Source organism: Arachis ipaensis, chromosome B8, assembly GCF_059453495.1.
Source record: "Arachis ipaensis isolate K30076 ecotype BB chromosome B8, ASM5945349v1, whole genome shotgun sequence".
NCBI lineage: Eukaryota > Viridiplantae > Streptophyta > Magnoliopsida > Fabales > Fabaceae > Arachis > Arachis ipaensis.
This window is the reverse complement of record NC_142443.1, coordinates 7,463,183-7,468,665: the sequence shown is the minus strand read 5'-3', so window position 1 is coordinate 7,468,665 and position 5,483 is coordinate 7,463,183. Positions and strand designations below refer to the sequence as shown.

The window sequence follows — 5,483 nt, the reverse complement described above, 5'->3', positions numbered from 1 at the left end:
TGAGATTGAGATATGCCGAATTAGAGACATTAAATGATGTCGACAAAAGCGGGAGACTGTACTCTTTTTTCCTTGGTCAGGTTTTTTTCCATTGGATTTTTCTTGACAAGGTTTTTAACGAGACAGTTCTCATCACAAAGGATAATGTACTCTTTTTCCTTCACTAAAGTTTTTTCCCATTGGATTTTTCTTTAGTAAGGTTTTAACGAGGCATAACCTTGAATGGTCATTCAAGAGGGAGTGTTGTGATAAGGATTATGATGTGGATGCCCATTCATTATGGGCGGCTCACATATTCTCAAAACTGATTAAATTAAAGAAGTTTGAAAGTGTAAATATTTCACCTCTATAAATAGTAAAATGTAATTATACATTCGTACACTACAACAACACAATAACATATACACTTTCTCTCTCTTTATACACAACAATAAAATCTTCTCTCTCTTTTATATTATTAATATAATTCTCTCTCTTTTTTTATTTTACAAGAATTTTTAAATATTCTTCTCTTTCACTCTTTATATATAATATTAATAAATATATTAATCATCTTTATTATATTAAGATAGTAATTATGATATTAGAGTCTTCTACTTATATTTTTATTTTATATTTATTTTATAACACAACAAACTATTAATTATTTTATACCAATTTTATCATACCTTTAGTTATTACAAATATCTTATTCTCTCTTACCGACTCATCACCCTCCTATTGACCTATCTTATTCTTACGACATAACTCTTCAATAATTCAAAGGATACTTTAATCTGTGAACGTTTTTCATTTAAAGAACAACAACAATAATAATTTAATTTTCATACGCTATAAATATAATTTTTTTTTTTACAAAAAAACTAATTGTATAATATCACATTAATACAAATAACTAATTTTTAAATTTACTATTTAAAAACATCTAAATATATAAATCTGATTGGATGATTATATAAAATTTATTACAATACCAACATATAAAAATTAAAGTCAAATAAAAATAAAGCTATTAAATTACTTCATCATCAATTACTATATTATTCGCCTCTAAGGACTTTGGAAAAGAGGAACTGTCCAAAAAAAGATGAAAGAGAGGGAATAACGCCTCTCGTAGGGTTTATTCATAAATATTCTTACATCTTCGTTGAGCCCCAGAAAAAAGAACATAGTTTAGGAAGAGTTTCAACTGTACTGAAAATATTGATGTTTTAGTTATTTTAACCGTTGATCTAAATTATAAAAAAAAATATAATATATATTAATTAAAATCAACAGTTGAAATACCGAGAATACCAATATTTACAGTACACTAAAAATTTTTCCCATCATTTAACTAGTTGAGCTACTAGTGTGTATGTCAGCCAAAGAAAAAAAAAATCAAATGAAAATAGTGGCAATCAAAGGAATGGCATTTGAATGATACTGAAAAGACCATTATATTTAGTAAGTAATTTTTCTTTTTGCAATTCTAAAAATATTTTATTATTTATACACCTGTTTAATTTAAAAGCTGAAAAGTGAATAAATAAAATTGAATATAAATCACTATCTAATTAAATAGTGACAAAATGTGACATCCACACAAAAACATTATATATAACTTTGAGTATTTTAGTTTCTTAGTTAATAACTTTTTTAAATTTTAGAATAATAAAATTATTTTGTACTATTTACAAAAATGATATTCTAATAAAAAATAATTAAATACCAATAGAGAAAATTTCATTTATAAATAGTAGATTACTTTCTCATAATAATAATTGTCTGTTATATTTTTTAGATTCATTAACAACTTAATTAAAGAGACATTATTATATGAAGAATATATAATACTGTCTTTTACACATGGGAAAGGGAACATTACTATATTGCATTGTTAATGATGGTGATGCTGTATGCTTTTTGGTTTTGTTCTTTTCCTTAAAACGTTTGACAGATGCTGTGTGCATACCCATACCAAACCTTTTTTTACAACTTAGCTTCTCCTCGAACCATGATGTTTAATTTCTCCCTAGGACTATTTTCTGTCTAGGTTCAATGAACATGACACTTCTTTTTCTTTTTTCTTTTTTCATATTTTCTAACTTTATGGTTATATAAGACCAATGCTCTTTTTTCTTTTCTCAGTGAGGAAAGGAGCTGAATTAGATCTTGAAGGGACAAGTGCCAACCCACTTTGTTTCTGAACTCATGAAGACATGAACTTGGCTATGTTTTTAGCCTTCATCATCTGCTTCATTCTCTGAGTGAGTTCATTGGTATGCTTCTTTATTTTTTTCTTCTTATTCATGTTGTTGATTCATTCCATATATAATTTTATTATGGATTATGTATTCTCTTCTTTTCGGTTCTTATTTTTCATCTAAATAAAAAGATATGAACTGAAAATATAAATTTTAAGTGGCTTATTTTTATGCTAATTATCACTAAGAAATGGCTTAGATCTCTTAATCAAAGGACTACTTTTGAACCTGTGAAATTCCAAAGCTACAAACTTTTGTATGTTGGCATTGATGGGTAAACTCTAACTTTGATTGATCCGATCCAATACATGTTTTATTTATAGGTTTTCAAATAAAGTGACCCATGATTATTCTATCAATCAATAATCAACTTTGACAGCTATATTAGCTGCATCCTTCCGAAACTCATCATAACCAATACAAATGGCTTATTTGTTATTAGTTGTTGTTGCTTTCAGATACTTTTTTATGCTCCTTTTCAATTTCTGTGATTCTATGAATATTCCTCTTGTATGCCAAATTTCAACACTATTAGATTCATATTTTAAGGGTTTTTTTTTTTCCCTTTTATCTTTTTGAACCTCTCTCTATTTGTGGTTATTTTAATTTGGAGAATAATTACTCTGAAAATTCAATTTTGGAACTAATGAAATAATAAAGCAGCACATAAGCCAGGAGATAGTTTCATAATAACCACTCGGTGTGGTATTTTTGGATCTAAAACATATTAATTAAGATGCTTAGTCATTGGTGGGTTTTAGATTTTGTGTACGGAGATGCCATTGACTAATGTTGTTTTCACATCTGAAAACTGATTATTTATCATGAAAGTAGCCAATGAAATTGCTCAAAACATAAGAAATCAAAATATAGAATATAGGAGTAGTACGGAAGAACAACCTTATCTTCAAATTGGAACTGGAAATCAAAGCCTTCTCCAATCACTGGTGCCGATCCTCATAAGTTTTGAAAAATGCTAAATTTGGGTAATTAAAAGAAGAGTTTAATTTTAATATACTCATAGAATAAAACATTTTATATAGACGTCTTTTGGATGATTATTTATTCGATCGATATAAATAATAGTTATTTTTTTTAATGTAACGTTATATAATTGAATATACTTATAAAACTACTTTGTATTAATACGGCATCAAAATTAAATTTAAAAAAATAATAATAACTAAAAATTTCTTATGCAAGTTAGGAACTAGATAGATTTTGACACGTAGCATAGTGGTTGCTAGTTGCTACCTTGCTAGCACTATACTACTACAACATAATATTAGAATGTTTTAAATGTATATGACATATTGGTGTTTTAGTAATCTTAACTGTCAATTTTAATTAATATTTATATATTTTTTTATAATTAAAATCAACAAATAAAATTATTAGAACACCGATGTACCTGACATACTTAAAATTCTTCTAAATATTTAACTAAAAAGTTGTAAATAACTTATAAAATTGTCGGGCCAACTTTCCAATAGAATATCTTCAACTGAAAATGGATGTATATTATATGCTTCTTAAGGCAGAGAAAGTATAACTTTATAAAGAATTTGCAGTTCCAAATATGATTGCGACATATCAAGGGTTATTTTAGTAGATGATTCTTGGATATATCTTGATTCGAATTCCAATCTACTTAAAATTTTGTTGAAGAAATTGTTATTAGGTTTTAAAATAATTTTTCTATTTTTATTTTTAATATTTTGTTTTCAATATTTAAAAAAAATGAAAAAAATAAAATTGTTTTATGTGTTTACCTTTTTTCTTAATAAAATTTAAGAAATAAAGATCTTTTGTGCAATATATATTGTACAGGAGGCTATGGCAGCAGAGAATGGCACAGTTGATGATAAGGAGATGATCATGACCACCAAGAACTTGGGATCTTCCATCTCATCAAATTCATTCACAACAATGATATATATGGTGCAGCTCCTGTTTGTGTTGTTGGATTTGACAACACATTTATATGGTTATGAACTGATCAAGTCATGGGATCAAGAAAATATTATAGACCCTCTTGTACTGGACAAGGATCTCAAATCCAACAATTGATGATTCCTTGTTGCTTATGAGATCCTATATATGTTCTTGTACTGCTCCTCATCAAGAGAGTTCCCCTTCTCAACTTCAAAATATTGGACACTGTTTTAATTATATTAATTAATTAATCGTTTTCTTAGCATTAAGCCTCTTTTTGAACGAATTCCACCCTTGTCGTAATACTAGTTAGTACACTACATGAGTTGCTATGCCGCATATATAATGTAATAAATTGAAGTTTATTAATGTTCTTTCTTGCATAACAGTTTCCTAGATTTGAATTCCTTAAGCAATTTTAATAATATGATGAGTTATTATTTTTATGATGCGGTTAGTGATAAGTTATTAATTTTAAGGGTCTTACTATATATCTAAGTATTTTTATCAACTAAATCTAATTAAATTTGTCTAAAATCAACAAAAACCGCTTAGTGAAATCACACTTATTTTTGTTTACGTGAAAAATAGTATCAAAATTTCTTAACTATAACACAATTTTTTTAATTTTAACACCTAAATTTCCTAAGGTTCTAAAGTTTCTTTTAACATTTTTTTTTGTTTATTGTTAAAAAGGATAAATAAAAAAAATGAAAGAACAAAGTTGCATAATTATTCCTTCTTTTTATTTGGTTTTTTTAATTCTTCGTAGAGGGTGAAACAATAAGAATTATAAGAGTGTGAAACAAGAAAATTATGAAAATAATAAGAAAAAGGAAGAAAATGAGTTGTTTGAAAAAAATATAAAAAAAAAATAGTACCAAAATTTTTTAACTGTGACTTAAAATTTTCTTAATTTTAAAATCGAAATCTCTTAGACGTGACACATAAAACAGAATGCTACAGTTTTTTTTTATTCTTTTTTGGAAGACGACGACGACATTAAAGAAGAATCGTGTAAACGCATAAAATAGAATGATGCATATTTTTCTTATTCTATTTTGAAAGAAGAAGAAGATGACGATGATATTAAAGGAGGAGGAGAAAGAGGAGGAGGTGGATGGTGATTATAATAATGAAAAAGGAAGAAGAGGAGGTGGAGAAAGAAGGAATGATGATGATGACGACGACGATGACGATGAGAAAGAAAAAGAAGAAAAGGAAGAAAAAGAATAACATACAAAAAAAATGCTTACTAAATGCTAACTTGGTTGGACTTGTTAAAAAAAAGATTTAGTTGTC

At 26.8% G+C, this 5,483-nt stretch overlaps 1 long non-coding RNA gene across 1 annotated transcript; it reads left to right on the top strand.

Annotated features, from left to right (window-relative positions):
- The first annotated feature begins 2,128 nt into the window (after nucleotides 1–2,128).
- On the top strand, nucleotides 2,129–4,562 carry LOC107614450 (uncharacterized). The gene is made up of 2 exons (XR_001614444.3): nucleotides 2,129–2,261; nucleotides 4,077–4,562. It is a non-coding gene; the product is annotated as an uncharacterized LOC107614450 (long non-coding RNA).
- Nucleotides 4,563–5,483: the final 921 nt, after the last annotated feature.